General features: G+C 30.1%; 1 protein-coding gene across 1 annotated transcript in view; it reads right to left on the reverse strand.

Moving 5' to 3' along the window:
• Positions 1–18696, reverse strand: part of Myo10A (unconventional myosin 10A) — a 110604-nt gene extending 91908 nt beyond the window's left edge. Inside the window, exon 1 of the mRNA XM_088200321.1 lies at positions 18509–18696. The gene's annotated coding sequence lies outside the window, so the exon portion shown is untranslated. The remainder of the gene's footprint in view (positions 1–18508) is intronic.
• Between the last annotated feature and the right edge of the window lie 2711 nt (positions 18697–21407).

Below are 21407 nucleotides of genomic sequence, written 5' to 3' on the forward strand. Positions count from 1 at the left end.
ACATGAAGTTTTTTTTAATATTTGGATTTTATCAAGATTCATAGTATCAAATGACATGCATTTTTCTGGTCAAATTCAAGGGGAATGGGGGGGGGGAAATGCCCCCAGCTGCCATCCCCAAATGACGTCCCTGTTTTTCACACACATCACTAGTGTTTTTTATCAAGAATTATTTCTCGAGAAAAATGTCAAATTGAAAATTCTCACTTCTCGACAAACTTTATAAAACACTTTTTATTATATAAAACTAAATTTGTACGAATATTTTTAAAAGGTTTACAACCTCTGCCTTTTTGTAACGCTGCATAAGTCAATATGGGTTTATGCCTAATATGCATACTTCTTGGAAGGTTTTAATATGAGTCTAGGAATTACGAAAAATTGCTTACAATTTTCTAATAAAAGAAGACACTCAGATAAGAAACCGTTCCGAAGGTGTTCATGGCAGTTGTTTGAAAAAATGCATACTTTATCGGAAGATCGAAAGTATTCGAATGACTTACAATTTTTTTGCTATTTTATATTACTTTTCCGGCCGGCGGTTTTAGCTTTGCTTTGGTGATCTAAGAATCTGCTCCGATAAGAAGAAATTACGCATGGGAATCGTCAGAATACAAATCGAAATTAGATAAAAATGACCTTAAACTACGTCAAAAGAAGCTAGTATCCTGCATTAAAATCAACGGTCATTAAACTATACAGAAAGCTAATGCAAGTTATGAGATTATCATGATAGATTTACAACTACACAATGGAAGTATCCGAATAAATAATGATTTATTGTAGATTAAAAGCACTGCTGACATAAATATTATATATATGTATTGGCATTTTATTCTATACTCTTTTATACTAACTTTAGTTTAAGACTTTTAAGTATTTATGTGCACTAGAGTTGATAATGAAAAGTTATTGAACTAAGCTGGATAAATCTATGCAGATGTGAGGAAACTGCTGTATCTTTTTTATTTTAGCACAGTTTTGACAAAAAATGGAAACAGAAGCATTGATTGATTTATAAAGTTTTAATATAAGGTGTAATTAAAATAAATAAAAATAAAATTTCTCTTATAAAACAAACTGTGATATTTCTGCTATAATAATTAAAAATTATCTTATCTATTTTTAGATTAATATAAGCATTTAGAGCTATTAATTCAAAACGTTTACTAACTAATAATACAATACTCAATCTAATAAATCGTTTTCGCATTGTTTTATAATGGCCATTTATCATAAACTTTAACGCAAAACAGTGCCACCGATTTATCGTCAGTCGTATTACAAAACAGAGGTAAGCTACCTTTTCATTGCCATAACAAAACGCGTCGGCGTAAGTACAGCATATAAAAATTCGCTACTTCAGCGAATGTAAAAATTTGGGTCACGGAACAGGACCACCGCCGTGACACATCGATCGTTCGTGATTTTTAATCTTACGTTACTTTTGCTTTGAGGTCAACGTCTATACAAATCATTTTATACAATTTACGATATTATCGCATGTGTGTAACAGAGGTATAAATACTTACATACATACATACATACATAAATATAATATTTATTCTATATGCATACATAAAGGCAGTGCATAATACGGTGCAGTTAACTTCGTCTACGCTACGGTACTCAGTAGATTCCCACACGAGCGATTACGTATGATAATAAAAATTAGCATTATTTTTTACATAAAAAGCGAAACAAATTTATTTGCGTAAATAATAGGAAAAGTTTAGAATGATGGAATATTATTTTTCTAAAAAATTTCATTCAAGGGATATTTAAACCGAACATTGATATTTCAATGTAGTCCTCAAAAAATAATTTAGATACTTTTGAATGCCCTATTTTTTAAGGACATAATAGAGAAACATAATTTGTATAAGAATTAAATTCTATAGAAATAATCCATTATCGATTAATTCGAAATAATGTGATTAATGTTGATTTTAAAATTATTTGAAAAGGACTGAAAAATAATAATAAACATTATATAAAAAAATATGTTTTATATATAAAATGAGAGTAAAAAGAGAGAATATTTTTTTTTAAATATAACGTTTATTATTATTTTATTGTATTTGTTATACTATAATAGTAGATTCAATATATATTATTTACAGTATCTGGCAATATAAAGCAATATAATATTTATTTAATGTATTTTAACCAAATTAATTAAAACATTAGCACTTAAAATGCGGCATTTAATTTCCTGAGATATAATTACATTCAATAAGATTATTTTTTTATTTTATAAATAAAAATATTTAAGGTCATATTTAAATATTTAATAACCATTACTAAGTTTAATCATAATATAATATTGTTAATTTGATTTGCATTAATGGTATTAACGTAATTATTAAAAATGCTAATGTACGTACGTGTTATCGATCTTTATTTGCTATGCACTGTAATTAAATAATCAAATTTTATATTTATTACTCGTAAGGTTACTTTTTGGGCAATAAGATATTAGAATAAAAAAATACAGTTGATCAGACGTTAACGGATAAAGAATAGGTACACCGTAACGCGTTTAACGGCGTTAAAAAATAACCGCGACGGATCTTGCTCAATGTAACACCGCACGGACTTTCACTCTTTTTGGGATACAATCATTCAATAATTCATATCATCACGCCATTATCACTAGACGATTGTACTGATAAAGCACGATCGATACGGAAGGTGAGTTTAAGAAAGAGTTTCTATTGTTGTGACGGGATTCGAGAAGAAAAAATAAATAATCTCTTTACAAATCGATATTTTTCAGGAAAAGTATTGATGAATTACATTTTTTTTATATTTTTTAGAAATCTAAATCTATTGAGAAATTATTTTATGTTATCTTAACACTGTACCTATTTATAAAGATTAAATTAATTTTATCTTATGCTTAGAAAACATTTTATAAATATATATGTATTTATTAAGTAATAAAATAAAAACATTTTTACTACTACGTTTATGCATTAGTATTCAAAGCGAAAATTTGTAATAAAAAAATCTAATATAAAAATATATTATTAGTATAAAATATATATTCATATATATGAAAATATATATAAATCGGGATTACCCGTTATTGTTGCGACGAAATTATTTGTGAAATACTTTTCATATATATATCGTAAAATAAATATATCTTAACGGTTTAATGACAGTTTCATAGCAATTGTATAAAAACAGTTTCACAGTCTAACAAGATCTTTATTAAACAATAACATATGTCATAGAACAAACTTCTCTCAATTATATAAGCCAAAACACGACCATACTTCATCTCTTTCTTCAGACACTAGTCAGGAATCTACTTCCTTCAGATGCGTCAGTAATTTAGACGAACTCTATATATGATAACTATAAAAATCTTTGCTAAATTTTAGAGTATCTAAAGATAGATTAACACAACTACTCAGTACAGATAGAAAGAATCGCAAAATCGAACCATTAATTCACTACAGCGAAAACCTAAGTGTCTATAAAAATATTTGCAAAAAATTGTTACATATTATATAATCTAAAAAATCTAACTTCCATATAACTATAGTGAAAACATAGAAATAATGCTACTTTTTTCAATTACAACCTCCATTATTCAACCAGTGGATCAAGGAATATTACATACATTTAAATATTATTCAATAAGGCAGGTAGTTAGGGCTACTGCTAGATTTCAAGGTGCAAAATTATCCATATATTATTCTACTTCGCAAAACCTATTTAGAGACTAAGTGGGTAATGAGAGAAAAGAGACAGAAAATCCATATTTAACAGTATTGTTCCACAATGTAAGTCTTATGACACATTTAAACATTTGCCGTTAAATAAAAAAACAAAAATGCGAGTATTTGCAAAAAATACATATGGCATACTCGGGGGACGGCAGTACACAAAAAAACACATTTAAGTATATTGTTATTATTTATCGTCAGAGATTTACGATCCTTAGAGTGTTGCTCACTCGTTATCTATCGGTTGATGGTTAGCACCGCTAGCACGATATGTGAAAAGATTTTTTAAGACTATTTCAATGCAATTTTGATACTAAATACACAGAATGAATTGTTTTTATATATAATAAATATTTATTATCGTTTAAGAATAATAATTAATAACAAATATTCACTCTTCACTTAGGCAAATATGAAAAGCGAATAAGCAAATTCTGCATTTGCTTTTTTTAGCTTATAAAATTTACATTCAAAATTGTATGATGCTTTCAAGTTTACAATCCGCTAAAGAGCTCAATGATCGGCACTTCATAAAGTTTATGTTAATTCTTTGACTCATAGTAGAAACACATTTTTGCTGTCAACAATATATTGGGACGAGTGAGCCGTTTAATGTGTTTTTACGATAAGCAAATTCATATATTAAAATTATCCCTCGCTAACGGAAAAAACTGTAAAAACTCAATTTGCCAGTTGCGAAATATCCAGTTGTTTTCAAACCCAAAATACATACTAAGCCAACTTATCTCTAAGGGGAAAATAAGCAGAAGAAGAAGTACAGACAGATGTTGCAGCTCACATATTGCTCCATAGTTTGTCTGCAATTCGATATTATAATATGTTTTAAGAATATAACAAGTTTTGTTCTATCTATTCTTACCTAAACCTTAAGAATCAATTAATAAAATTAATCAAGGAGTTCTATATTAAAAGCTTTTTCATACTCCTACATTTTTACGAATTTACGACATTAAAAAAATAAAATTTATGGTTTACTAGATTTTTAATTTAAAGCGATTAATAAATCAAAGAAGAAAGTAGTGTCCGTTTTATTAAACCCATTAATTTCCAATATAATACCTAACAGCTATAATTCATTGGTGCGAATCTATTTTATTATTCGATAGAATACTTCATTAAAAGCGTGTATGTAAAGTGAATGTCAATGTCTATCATAATTGCGAGAGACGGAAATACTTTCCATGATTGGAGGTCAACTCCATTTCCACCAATTTCCGGTTTGCTATATGTGTGAATGGAGCCTCGTACGTGACGAAGGAGTTGTCATGGTTCAACGGCCGATAAAATGTATTGTTAATGAGTATTAGAGATCGAAACTGCGTGGATTAAATCAATGACTACACAAAATCAACATAATTACATAAACTTTCTAAGCACAATAGATTATATGGTCGAAAATTAGATGAAGTGAGATATTTTTGTGGTTTACTGCATTTTTATAGATTGTATCAGATGTTATTCGGATGTAAAATTGGGATCCAAGACGGATGTAAAGAGTGAAGCTTCCTCATAGTCACGGTTGAACGTGGTTGCACCGGTTTCATCTGTTCAACCACGCAAGCCAAAGACTATTGACCGCTGGATTAAATGCAGCCAGCTCTTCAAATCCATGCTAACTCTTTTTTGCTTCATTTATTTCATATGCAATAATGTACGATGATTGTCAATACTTGGAGAACAAGTTTGAGACATTCAAAGACTTTTTTGCATAAGCTAAGTCATACAATAATTTATTAGAGACTCTCTAATCTGATTCACATTTGAGATAGTCAATATTTAATTAAACACAAAGCAAATTTGTTAAATTGTTGATTAACTTTTTCAGAATTCCAGAAGAGAAACTAATCAGAAAGATAAGTATACTTTGCCGTATTATTTAATTGCTCCCGATTTTTATTTCGTTCCAGATGTGTTTTAATACATAGATACAAAAACAAATCATATTGAAACGAATTTTCGGTTTACAAAACATAAGTATAAAGTTTTTTACTTCTGATTCATACATATAATATACATGATTTATTCATTCATATCAGACATATCGAATCGGGCTACTTTAAAGCGCGCCACTCTATGTATTACGTGCTATTACATGCCGTTGCGGTCAACGCGTGCGGTAAAGACTACCGCAGTATTCGAAGAATGCAGTCTATAAAAAAATCCGAATGTTATGTAACAGTTTAGTAAATTAGCATTTTTACCGATATAACCAATTTTATCTCGATTGAAATGCCACGACATTTTTTTCATTCTAAACTCTCAATTAAACAACCTTGAGAGTGTGTCGTCACTGTGTCAAAAGCTTTGACAATAAACAATGACAGCCTAAAGACACGCCTGATGAATTATGCAATTAGCCGAAAAAAAGTGCCCATTCAACTGAAGGAAATCCTACTCGAACATCATTCCAGCCCACTCGGCTCTCGCACCTGAGAATGTGATGAAAGTGGATCGGAAGCTGTTATGACACTTCCACCTTATTTCATCTCCGAGATGATGATTATACTGCTAACAGTAATGAATATTACACGTACAAATTAAAAACGCATCACTTCATTTGGGTCAAATTGCAACTGGAACTGACCCACTGTGATTGATCCGTCTTTTTTGTGAACTCTCAAGAGTCAAGATTTAATTGACATAATATGCAAATCGAATCCCACAAGTATGATGAAAAAAAATAGAGACCTTGCACGCTATGCCGGCGTGTCCGAATCTAACAAACTGTTATTTTTATCGTTTTTTATAGCCGATTTTCTAATACCGTTATTCGATCTTTGTCTAGAAAACGATTACGATCGGTTCTATGTTGTTGTTTTTTCAGATGCTCTACGCTCAAAAATGTTTCAGATGTAATAAAATCACAGTAATGCGTATTATGATTTTATACACTAAGGTTTAATGGTGATTTTGGTTTGGTATTTTTTTCAATACACTTGAAATATAATCGAAAGAGGCAAGAACCAGTCGGACGAGATCGACGTTATACGTATGTATCTATTATATATTACGTATATATTATAGAAACGATATATGTTGAATATTTTTTAATATAGAAGAATTCCTAATGGTCGATTAATTGTATATAAATAATACGGAAAAGCTATTTTTATATAAATAAATACGCGGGGAGCTATTAAAGATATGCTAATATTTAATAAAATATTTTTATGATATTTCGTTTTAAATTTATAATAACATTAATAATATTCAGTTACGTAGTTATTAAATTCATTTATAAACAAAATTGCTGTAAGATATAAAGTGTGACTAATTTAAGAGTTATCTTAATAGGTATATTATAATATTTGGAAAACTTTTAAACAACTTTTTGTGTGTTTTTCCTAAATTGTGAACATTCAATATTTTAAAATATTAAGTTTTATACAAACAAATAATTTTCTTTCAGAAAATATTAATCCTTTGCAAAAGTATTTTATATGACTAGAGAATTCTAAATAACAGATGATTTGCCGAATACAATGAAGAAACCAATATAATACGTAATACAACTACCATTTATTTATAGACTTTGAGCAAGCGTTCGATATTTAATGATATTGGTAAATCAAGTAAAATACGATTGGAATCAAAAGCAGTAGCTAATGTATAGAATAAGTGCTTTGAAATTTAATCTGGGGCTAGGCTAGAAGATGCATTTTAATCTAGCGCTGAAAGCAATAACACACAAACTCAATATCAGGGAGTGAATTAATTATAATACAACTAAAATGTGTGCATATGCGGGTGATATAGTAAACTTAAGCCTTTGAAGAGTATCGCCGTACATGTACGGCGGTCGATAATCACTGTTTTGAGGTACCCCAGACAGTTGTATATTTACATATAATATAATCGTTATATATTTATTTACATATATAACTGAATAAATAAAAAACATTATATTTATATAATAATATTAAATTAAAGAATACAAAATAAATTAACATAACAAAAAATAATATATATTAATTTTATAAAAAATATTGAAATCCTCTGTATCGAAAATCCACAAAAGCCGAATAATATATATATATAATAAATATGTAAAATAAATTAACAAAATTGAATAATAGAAAAGTATTAAAATAAATTATTAAAACACTTTGATCTCTTTATGAGGCTTATCTCCTGAGTATACCTAAACTAGCTTAAATATGAAGAAGTGGACAAATTCACATACCTAGGAAAAATCCTAAGCACCCAAAATAATATAAAAGTAGCGATTAAGATGTGGTTAACAACTGGTAATCAATGCTACAAACTACTAAGGTCTAGAAAATTAGAAAACAGGTCAAATTTAGATATATGCGGTTTTCAAAGGATGATATTTAGACCCTCAATGTTTGAGGATGAGACTTACAGAAAAAAATGAGCTCGTAATTAAAATAATAATTTAATGAAGAAACGAAGTCATTTGCCATTTTAATAAAATATTTCCTCAATACATTAAATTACAATCACTTTGTATGATATTATATTTTTTTAACCTAAGTGCTTCATTTTATTCTTAGATGTTTTATATTATTTTTTTATTAAAAAATAATTGATGAATGTAGCGTTTTATCACTTGTAATTCAGTTAAATTATATAAAGATTACCAAGTCATTGTTCGGTTAATTAATCGCACTTCAACTCGAGGAATCCGGCTCTAAATTTCTGACATTTCAATGGCAAAAAATGCTCCTCTTTCGTTGAAAACAATCGACAAAAAATAATACGAATTTATTTCGGATTGATTCGATTATAATTAGTCTGATACGATTTTAAGCACCCAGAACTGATTAAGCGTAAAATTCTGCTTTCACCGAATCGTATACAAATTCTTGAACAATGCTTAAAACTGTATATCTCACGATGTAATAAAGAGTTGCGCAACGATCTTATTCATTAACAATGCATATGTGATGAATGACAATCATTTCACTTGCAAATTTAACAATTTAGTGATGTATAAGGAGTGGTTTTGCAAAGGTATCTCAAGGTCTCTCATTCTGCATTCTTTATAATTCTATTGCAGAAGCAATCAGTGATGATTCATAACCGATAACCAGAAATGATTCGACATACGTTGAGAAACGTTATGGCTTATGGATTTTTTATTATTAATATTTCACAACAAGGCAAAGCGTAATTTAACATATTTGTTAATAAATAAAGGTAATATTTTTTATCAAAAAATTGCCAAAAATCTAGAAAGTAACTTGTATTTTCCCACAAAAGTCCAACTCTATTGCATTTTTTCGCTCATTGTTAATTTTACTCGTACAATATTTATATAAACAATAGTGTTTTCGTTTTTTTATTGTTCGAGTCGCAATCGAAACTTTTGCATGCTCACATTTCAAAACTTTTCCGACGTCAGTTTTTATTTTCTACCGATCATTGAGCTCTTATATACATTACATAAATAAAATATGAGCGTTATAAATAATCATTATTTTTTAGAGCACTTAATATAAGCTCAAAGTGATATTTCAGATTAGCCATAGATTAAAAAATATGTACACATAAAAAAAGCAAACTTTTTCAATAAAAATATAACCTTCATTGATGTTATATATTATATATAAATATTTAAGATTAAAAGGTCATACCATTAAATAGCCGAAAGCAAAATTTCAATCGTTTTTACATCATTTGTAACTATAGCTATTTGCCAATGAAAATATATTTATAAATAATCCTATAGTCATTAACCCTACATAAACTTGTATTGTTGTAAATTAATAATGAAATGCAAATCTATTTGTAATTATACCATTTATATAATTATACGTTTTACTAACCATAATGTTACACTGCGAACAGATTATAAAATTAACATCGATTCAATTAACCCTCAAAGCTCTGTGAGCACACTCGAGAGTTCAAGGTACATTTACAGACCATTCGATTAAATAATAGTTTGATGCATAATAATACACCAAGATTTTGAAATTTTCAACTCACGGTCCAGTGATCTCAAAGTCAGTTTGCATAATTCTAACCGAGGTTTCCATGTTATTGACCACGATAAAATATTATTTCACATTCGATAAAATATATCGTTCTAGTAAATATAACTAGGAAAATCTTTGGTATTATTAATCCAATTTAATTAATTTGCTAATGAGCTGAACTTCTTTGAGTGACTAATAAATTATATCTATTATATTATATAAAATGTTATATTATGTTTCTATTAAACACAAGGCAACAATTTCTTAATGCTGGTCACGCTTTCTGACGCTTGATTCAATGACATTAGGTTATCTGAAACACAAAGACAAATCATAACAATTCGTTTTATGTGTAATAATTGAGATAACAAAAATGTTATAAATCATATATTATCTAACTTCTTAAATGATTTTTTTGGTAGTTAATAGATTAGTCTACTAATTTAATTTAATATGTTTAAAAGTAAAGTATTTTCTTAATTACATTAATTTAAGTATCTTTCCAGAAACGCTTTCCAAAAGAAAGTTACAATTTACCTAGTTGTCCTTTCTGAACTTTTACTAAGAACGTGATTAGTTTCCCTGAATGTTACCAATGTTGAAATGTTTACATTGCAAGATTAAGATCTTCCAAAAAAAATATTCATTAACAATAAAGAGAACCATAATATATTTATCATAGCTATTGCTATTTTTTTAATCATACTTAAAATACATCATTTCCTATTTATATAAAAATAATAATTATTTATTAAAGTTTCGTGAATTTATTACACCATAAAATTTATATGATCTGAAATTTTTGATAAAGTTTATCTTGCTTTTTCTATTTTACAGTTAAAAATCAAAATGTTATCTAATATTTGATTAGTACGATGCAACAATAAAAATAAATTTGGTAAATAAAAATATTATTACAATAATTTCGTTTACTTTTGTTCGTAAGAAGTAATGGCAACATTTATTTATTGAATCCCTATTAGTGATTCTTCTTGAACCCCTACACAAAACGAAAACGGGACAAAAGACTGAATGATGTAACCGAATGAACCACCACAATAGCCTTTGCTGTGGCAAATAGGGGAAAAGAGAACAAGTAAACAAGTTGTAATTACCCTCCGATGCAGAGAAAAATATTTCTTTGTTGCGTAACGGTCATGGAAACAATATATCACCGGACGACAAAAAGCACCGTTTAGCCACATTTAGCCTGTTTCATAATTCGACCTTCAAATATGTCCATCAAACAAATGTCACAAATGTATAGACTTACGCCTGAAATTGTGCAAATTTATTTCGAAAATAGTGGTTAAGTTCACGAAACTTAATTGTGCGCTACATCCATTTTACGGTCGACATAAACGTCCATCTAAATAAATAATTCGAATATCCATAAATCGTTTTCGCACCACGCATACTCTAATTAATAATACGCATCCGCAGAGACGTCGTACAATGCGCACTGAAGAAGTTTTTTCTGCTGTGGAGCGTAGTATTGAGGCGGACCCGAATGAGTCGATTCGCTATCGTGCACTGCAATTGGAGCTGTGTTCATCTATTTTATGGAAGATTTTACTGAAAGATCTTGGTTTACGAGCTTACAAGATTCAGCTCGTGCAATAATTAAAGCCGCTTGATCATTGTTCGGTAATGGGCTGAAAACGAGATTAGTCTTGATCCTTATTCTCACCACAAAATTTTGTTTAGCAATAAGGCTCATTTTTAGTTGAATAATTACGTCAGCGAGCAACATTATCGCATTTGGAGTGAGAAATATTCACAAGCCATTATTGAGACGCCGTTACATCCACAAAAAGTCACTTTTTGGTGTGCTTTATGGGCTGGTGAAATCATTAGTCCATATTTCTTCAAAAATTGACAGAACGTTACGGTCGATGGAGAGCGCTATAGATTCAAGATTATTGCCTTTTCCATTCCCCAATTGAATGGCATTAAAGTGGAAGAGCTTTGGTTTTAACAAGATGGCACAACATGCCACTCAACGCGCGCCACAATCAATTTATTGAAGGAAACATAAGCACATAATTTTGCATAATGGACCTGTGAATTGCCTCAAATATCGTGGGATTTAAGACTTTTGGCTTATTTTCTGTGGGGATATGTGAAGTCGCTAGTCTACGCCGATATAACAGAGACGTTGGACGACTTGGGAGCCAACATTCGCCGCGTTATTGCCGATATACGGCCCCAGCTGCTCTAAAACGTGATCGAATATTGGACTTCTAGATTGCGGAACCCATATGCCAGAAATCATATTTAAACACTAATGGCATAAAATTGTCTTAGCAATAAAGCTAATACCATGGCCATTACCACGATATTTTCTATTCCTCCTTTACAAATCACGAAAATTATATGTACCAACTTTGATACAGGAAAGTCTATGTAAATTATCCGTTGATGTTCTTTGTACTTAATATTTAAAAATATATATCCAATAGGAATCGATCATCTTTTCATTCAATTACCCAGCAGTTTTGAGATTTAGATCATTGGTGGTCCAAAGAACCTTCGTTAACACTAAATTTATAAGCTCTTTATTTTACTATATTACATATAGGAAAATATAATATTAGCTATATATCCAAGCTGGAATCAGCGCCTCATCAACTCTTATTTTCACAGTACCGAAACAAAAATGTTGGCTTGTGTAATAGTCATAGTCATTTGCCGACCCGGACCGTCTTGAAACGCAAGCGGCGCGTTTAAAAGTAGCCCCAGTCGATCGAAATCAGGTCACTCGGCCAAATCGATCCGAATTTCACGCGTGCTTTCACCCACGACAATCACGGCGGCGTCTTTCATCTTTTCTTCTAAAAACACAATGGCGGTCATAGGTGTGGTCCTATGCAAATTCGCGCGCGTTGCCCAAACGAGGTGGCGTATGTACGTCTTCGAGGGAGAGACCAGATAGATAGTGGTTGTCGAAGACTGGTCTTCAGACCCGTTATTACACAACCTGCATATAATTGGCTGGTAAGAATGCAGCGCGGTTATGTCACCTGAGACGCTCGATTCGAAACCGATAATTACGATTCACGTCTGTTTGTTTTGTAGGCCTCGTTGTGTGGAGATTCCCACAACTTTTGGATTGAATCGATAGGCAAGGTCGTTCGATGGAAAATAATTCGCTAACGTGGGAAAGTAGCGTATTTTTCAACATTACATACTCAAAAATCACTTCGGTATTGCTCCATATGCGAAAGGTATATGTACATAAGAAAGAGTGAAGAATTGCAAATATGAAAATATTCTTGATACGATCTACATTCGTTTATAAATATTTGCAAAAAACACACTTTAAACCATTTTTAAAACGCTATTTTTTTACCAACGGTTATTATCTTTAATATCGAATAGTAAACGATAAAAAAAGACATGAAGAATCATGAACAATACAGTTTGAATAATAAATACAAGTTCATACACATATAATTATATGTCATAAATAAAAACCATAAAAAGTATCGAGACTATCTAAATTGTAAAGATAATAGAGTATTCTGTGTTTCAAACCTTAAATCAGTTTTTTATTATATCTGCTGCCGAAAAGACTATGTATAACTCGGTTTGCTCAAAAACTATTTCCATAATTAATTACTTCATACAGACTTAAAATGATTTAAAAGCGATAGTCCACAGCTGCACAATATTAAGTATGAAATATGAGTGATTTTTGGAATTTCGGAAATTAAAAAGTGAAATGGCAAACCAAACTGAGAACAAATGATCTGTTAGCTGTCAAATTGGATGTCGCCGGAAAACGTGTTGCCAATTCGAAAAACAAACCTCTAAAAAAATCACCCTTTACATAAACATTTTAGAAATGCTAAAAAAGTGATTTAAGCATTCTGTTTTTACTATGGTAAACGACCCAGTGAATATGCTACATATAAATTCAAACCAAAAACTAAAAAATGCAAAAGAAACCGTTGAAAAGCATCTTTAGAGCTGGCTGATGAAATGGCTGTCAATTAAGGAACTATTTAATCATAAAGGATGAGCAGAATGATCAATAAGCTCTTACTTTCAGAAGAATAACATTCTACAATAAGCTCGGCAGCACTGAGACTGGACACTTGAATATTGAGCGAAAATTATACGGTCTAATTAATCCAGTAGTAGTTTTCTCTCAATATATCAAGTGACTAGTGCCGTTCCAAAATCCATAATCCTTTTTGCGCCTTTATTTTGTTTCTATAAAATTGTATTTTTATCTATATCTATTATCCTTTTACTAATAATTGACTGACAAATAGCCGCAAATCGAATAACTATAAAGCAATAAAAGCGGCATTATTTATATTTACTGAAAGTAACTCCTATATCCACTACAAAATTATTTTTGACATTCTCAAAAATATATCCCTGAGCAAAAAATATGTTAAATAATAAATTAAGCGTTTTCCTTTTGACATCCTTTCTGATTGTTATGCATATTTTATAAAATTTAAAAAGTGCATTTATTAAAAAAGTAATTAATGATTAATTAAAAAAAAATATTTACTAATAATTCTTTTTTAATTAAATAATATTTAGCAGTTATTTTTTTTAATTTATTCGCAGAATATTCGAATACTTCATAGATTTTCTAATAGTTGGAGTAGTAGGAATCGTGTTCATGTGCCTAAATCCCATTTGACAGATTATTTGTTGATATGTCGCAATAAGGATCATGCGATAACACACGTATATTTAGCTAAAAATCAGACACAAGTATTTTAAAAGTATAATCTAAAGAATAAGGTTTCTCAATATAGCTTCAAATATTGAAGATGAACTACGAGGAAAAATGTAGATGTATAAAATAAGCCTCGTTAGCTTATAGAATGCCAAAAATAGTTGTCGTAATTAAAGCCAAGGGAGAGGATACTAAATATATAAAATAAACTTTAAATAAAAATGAACTAAGAAATTGCAGGTTATTTTTACCAAAGCTGTCATTTTACTAGTAAATAACACCAGGGAGCTTAGCTTGAAACCAAAAGTCCCTTAAAGAAGACATCAAATGCTGGAAATTTATGTGCCTCAAGCCTTATAAATAGCAGTAGCAAGTAGCCATTGTGCTATTATTAATGCAGACGACACACTTTTATATAATAGTAAACAAGTTATAAAGTGAATGATAGTGTTGTAACCTATCTAAAAACTATTTGAGGAAATTATAAGCTTATTATATTCATTCATTCAAGGTTATATGCAACTATCATCAAATTAAAAAATGCATTTTGCTTTCACTACATATTTCGATTGTCGCTAAGGTCGCCTTCCACATCGACTAATGACTAATCTGTCTCTTTAGTCTGACTGCTTCTATATTTATATTTTATTATACGGTTTTCCGGAAAGCGTGCGAATCGCACTGTTCTGTTACTCACTATTAAAAAGTCGTTAAACTCGGACCTTATTGTAAGTACCTAGTACGTATGTGTATGTGAGAAAGGCGGTTTTAGATAGTGGTTTTAATTTCGTAACGCGAATAGTTTAGCAGCCGGAACTCGACCGCCAAGTGTCCTCATCGACGGTGTGTTTGTTGTTGAGGTCAGTGTTTTTGCATGATACAATGATCTCATAGCGATGATGCCGAGATGATGGAGGAAACCTTCGGACAGACGGCCGCTCCGGAAAGTCGTGACTTGATTTCCCTCTCGGAGTTGCTATTTCGGCTTAATGACATGATTGATGTTGAGAATTCCGGTCGGGTCGCAAATTTAGAAGGCAAATATGCCGTGTCAATGGTGTTGTCATTACATTCATCGATTGGAGCTTTGTTACCATTTTGCAATTTCCTATACTTTTCTCAATGATAGGTCTCAATTTCACAACATGAGTCCTATGAAAAGATTTTAAAGAATCTGCTATTCAAAGCCCGAGATTTCAGATAAGTTTTAAAGGAAAAGTTTTTGATAAAATAAATACAGATAAAACAATAGAGGCAACTCATGCATTTACTAGATTAGAGAAGCATACTTAACAGCTTAATCATTTGAATGCTAAACAACAGAGAAATGCTAACGTCAATCGATGTTAATGTCACATTGATTTAAAATGTAAATGACTTTGGCGTTAGTGCATCAGTAAAATTTTATTTTTTGTGTAACATGGAGCAATAAATATGTGATATGGTTTTATACTGCTAACTTACGTAATATACGAACGTGGGGTAAGCCTATATCTTGTCAAGCAATTAATAAAAGTTTCAAAACAATTTAAGTGTTTCGCTGGTCCTTCGATCCTCGATAAGATAGCCTTTCCACATAGGTTAAGATCGTAAAACCGTAACTTTACCTCAAGGGGGGGAAGGTATAACCGACTAAATATTTGCTATTAAGTATATAAATTTTAAAATCATTTATCCTAAATCGTATTATGATATTTATTAATTCATGGACATGTGTTATTGATATTTGGGTGTTAATTTTCTTATATTAGGTCAGCATTAAGATTTTAAAATAATTTTAAAAACTGCAGAAAAGCAAATATATAAAATCTGATTTATTTTAAATTGTTAAAAAATAAATAGCTCAAATAGGCTAGAAAGGTGTTATCCTAAATCATAAGGTATATAAGCTACTATAATATTTGTTTTAAATAACGAGTTATTTAAATGTTTTTAATGCATAATCAAGCCACGTGGCGAATAATTTTTCAGGCTAAATTTATCTGTCAGTGCAATTGTTTTTCGATAACTTTTAGATATCTGTCATATCGAAATTTAAAAGTTATATATAATACATTTTCCAAATAACTTACTATACTCAAATAAAATATACAGCTAATTCTACTCATAAACTACTTATTAAGAGTGTGAATGTGAATATGCATGGATATACTTGACAGAGTATTAATTTTGATTAAAAAATATTGTTTTGGCTGCGCATCAAAAATATGCAAAAAATGGGTCGCGAGTAGGGTTATCAATTATTTGTAGTTTTTAACTAATCGAATATTAAATAAAAATGGATGAAATATTTTAAAATATGAAAAACACAATTTTGTGCAAATTACTAATCAGTGAGGGTGTCAAAATGAAAATGTATTAAGCTGTGTTTTAATTCATCAAAATTGATGGAAACATTTTAAATACATTATTTTATTGAATTTATTGTATAAGCAATAGCTAATAATATTTGCAATGAATTTGATATACATAATTATCGTATAGGCGTTGCTTCTATGCGGATTTGCATATAAATTAAATAACTAGAAATAAATAATCTTTGCGTCTTGGAATAAAGCACAAAAACGTAGCACGAACTTTGCTACCCACACCTGTTAAGCGATAATAAGAGATGATAACCCTTTCGAACGTTTTGATTTATCCAACGAACGAATTCTGCGAATTTCGGCCATAGTAGATACGGCTGATAAACATTCTATTCAAGGCGTAAAAGCATTTTTTGTTGAGAAAAAGCGTCTCATTATCTAGTATTTTGAAACAAAATAAAGGCGCATAAAGGACCATGAATTTTGACCATTTTTCGATTATTTATATAATTGAAAATCAAGCGAATATTTTTTGAATATTCGATTGAGAACCATAGTGGCGAACTCACACAATTTTGCTACATACAAGTATTGCATACTTGATTAAATGAATAAAAAAATGCCACATTGTTGATCTCTGTGTCCCAACAATTACATAAATTTAGCTCGTTTGAATATTACATATTATTAAACAGAACGAAAGACCAGTGGTATACATGAAAGGCCCGGGCTCAAATCCCATAAGAACGCTAATGTTTTTCTATTTTTATCGTGTCTGGGAGATCAAAATTAGTGATAATTATATAACTTTAATTCTGATCGATCATTGCAGATTAGGTTTTCCTAGATTTTCCTAATTTCACGTATGAATATCGTGTTGAATAATTAAAATAAAATCATGCAGTGACATTTATCGACTGTATGCTGTAATAATAGTTTATAATCAATGAAATATATGCTATCACTAATATACCAACTTTGATTTTAGTAAGAATGTATGAAAAATAGTCTTCAAATCAAGAACTGATATTTTTGGTCGAACTACTCTTTCGATTAAAAGCGACTGGAATAATTAGAATGTAAACTGCAGGCTAAATATATCGGTTACAGTAAGAATGATTCAACTTGTTTTTGCCATAAACGTACACTTAAGGTTATATTATACTGTCTTTTTAATTTAAGAAGTTGTTCAAATTACTTTATCTATCATTGAACAGAAAGCACTACACAATGATTCCGCTGTACTGTGAAAAAGTGTATATTAAATATGAAAATACATCAACTAGCTTTTTTTGTGTGCATTTGTTTTTTTAACATTTCAATCGTTTTGTTATAAATTATAAAACACAGAAATTTACTAATGGCTAGATAACTGAAAACTACGTTTATGCAAAGATATAATTTGTTATTGAGGAAGGAGCAAATTCCATCATTATGATTCTATCACGGATTATCCTCAATAACCAATATAACGCTGACCTAATGTTGAAAAATAAAATAATATAAAACAAGTGAATTTAATAGGCGTAATTTTTAATGGCGTATTTTATGAGATAAACTCGACACAAATTTGCTTCGAAAGTCGAATGAAATTCGGGTTTCGCGCGTGACGCGTCGATATCGCCAAGATCGTACGTCATCAAAACAGACTTGTGAAGTATAAATCTGATGCGTCGACAATATTATTGAACAAGTTTAAGAACATACAGTAAAACAGCGCCGTTGAGCAAACGTTCGTATGAATCATGATTCATGGCGTTGCTCAATTCACAAGAAATGGTTATGATATTGGCGTACCTCTCGTCAGCTCCCGATTCACGTGCAGTTCAGTTCCGATGGCACTACAAATCCGACGATATGCACAAACACAGTTCACTAACAATAATTGTCACAATCTTCGACGATATGTCGTACACGTCTCAGCGCATTTTCACGCAAATTCGGCGAGAGCTGCCTCTGTGGCACGAGTCGTACCCACATACTCCATACTTCGGCATGTTTCCATCGAGTCCATTGAAATTCCTATGTATTTACCTCACGTACCACCCGACACACCTGTGCGGTCTGCGGTCGTCTCGCTCGCACTCGCGCGAATCTGTCCAGAGAGAAAGGCGACGCATGCGCGCAAGTTGCTGCGGCTACTAAAACGAGTGAACGTTTACTTAGTAGGGACCCGTTATACAACCTGTTCGAGAAGTAACTGACACAATGGTTGCTTAGTAAAATTAAACAAAAATATTTACATTTAAACTTAATGTTCGAGAATACGTTTTACAACTTTAACTTACTGATCAGATTTGTAATAAACATTTATTTATTACAAATCTTAACATAGCTAATTGTTTAAACATAAACAAAATATTAAAAATACTTAATATTATTATTTATTTCTTAATGCACGAAGCTGTTATTTTTAATTTTAATTAGGTAACCCACCACATTTTTATTTTTGCATATTACCTTAGGAATGCTATTTTACAAATTCACACCTCCGCACAATATTCCCCTGGCAGTACTCGTATTCTTATACCTAACTATCCTTAAATTGCCTCTATTTCTATTATTAAATCTATGCACATCTTTATTTCTAATTAAATACCTATCAAAATACTCTGATAACATATTATTTTATAACTTTTAAACAAAAATACTAAAACATTCATCTTCAATATTTCTTGAATATCCAATCATTTCAATTTTTCAATCATACTTCTACGACTAGTAAATCTTTTTTTATTTAAAACTTCCTTCATTGCCCTATTTTATAATCTTTCCAACATTGTTTTATCTAATTAATTAGGCACATATAATATTGTTGCATAATAATTAAAATGGGGCAATATTGTAGAATATTTTTTTGTGTTTATACTTAACATATTTATCATCCTGAATAATATACATATTTTGCTACTATTTTTTAATATGTTATTACAATGCTCCTTAAAATTTATTTATTTATTTTCTATAACTACTCCTAAATATTTTATATCATCTACTATTTATATAATAGAGTTAGCTATAACTATTTTTATATTATTATCTAACATATCTTTATAATTAATAAACAAACATTTAGTTGTATTTCCATTTGGTTTAAGTACATAATTTTTAATATTATTAAATATATCATTAATATATAATATGAATCTTGATGAAATTAAAATATTAAAAAAATGACCACTGACTGGCAAACTTTTACCCTCTCTCTGGAAAAAAATTAAGTGACCTCCCAAATTCTCTACCAAAAATTCTCAGTTTATCCCTCAAAAAAATCTAAAAAATTACTCTCGAATTTATTTTAAAAATATTTTGTTATATTTATATTTCGTTAATTGTACACACAAGCGATATAATTTGTCAACCGATCTCTGCATTTTTGTGATTCGCTGGAGACGTCTCGAATCAATACTACAAAAGGTCTGACTCTTAATCACATCGACAGACGATCCTGCGATTCAAGACGAGCACATCACAGATGATCTTGCGATTCGAGACGAGAATTTCAAAAACTTTCATTCGGTTTACCTCACGCAAACGACATGTAACTCAAAATTAACTCTTATTTTATACCGATGATAGGAGTTGATAGTCAGGGCCGACCCGAGAGGTCGAGCGCCAATTACTCCAAGGGGGGGGGGGGTATCATTTGATTATATTTACCACGGTGTCAATATTTCATCAAAAAAAAATTGAGGATGGCATTTAAATTATTTTAACTTTCGTGGCAATTTGTCCTTCTTTAATATCATCTCATCATGGTAAAATTTTCCGAAATGAGCTTTTACCAAAAATATCTTGGATGACCCTTTTTTTATCTCTCTTAGGAATTTGTCATCCTCAAACAAAAAAATCCCAAATGGTTATTTGAGTCCGGGGCGTTGAATATTCTTGGACCAGCCCTGTTCGTAGTTAGTAAGTTTTCGATTCTTCAAATCTCTGAATAAAATATGATATCATCATTGTGTTCCTCTCGCCTAATCAGGAAAACTTAGGCGTAGTTACTTAGTATCCGGTATATATTTATCAATACTATTGCATTGAATAAATTATATACCTCTTCAGTTATGCCGTTGCAATATCTAATTTTAATTACAGTAGAGCATTTAAATTGTCACATTTAAACTATGTTATATAAAATTAACATATAACGCTGCTCTGTGAGATCGGAGAAAAATATACTTCCTTTCATTGAAAATGAAAAAGGTAGTTTTTAACAAGAAGAACTTTTGATATAATGTTTTTCTATAATATAAATCTTGCCATGCTCAGATTCTATTCTTATCTATTTTTAATTAGGCACCTTCATTGTTCATGCGTTGTTGCTACTACCTACTACTACTGCCTTTTACTTTCTCGGGGCTTAATATTTTTCGAGTTTCTATATTAAATATGCCTTATTTTTTATTTTCAATACTAATTTAAAAATTATATTTTACCTCAATAATAAAACACCCAAACAACAATAATTCTGTGTTATTTTAAAAAGTTATCGAATAAATGATTATGTACGCGTTTATCAATTAAGAGTTAAATTTAATAATAAATATCTCAATATATCACAGAAAAAAAATTGACAACCTAATTATATTAATTAAACTTTATTACCGAATAAAGTTATATAATATATTATTCAAAATACCAGAACAGTTTTTGTAATCACACTGTACTAAGAAAATTACCTGTGGCTGTGGAGCAG

This window comes from Plectrocnemia conspersa, unplaced genomic scaffold, assembly GCF_051122295.1.
Source record: "Plectrocnemia conspersa isolate PC_06_02 unplaced genomic scaffold, ASM5112229v1 ptg000012l, whole genome shotgun sequence".
NCBI lineage: Eukaryota > Metazoa > Arthropoda > Insecta > Trichoptera > Polycentropodidae > Plectrocnemia > Plectrocnemia conspersa.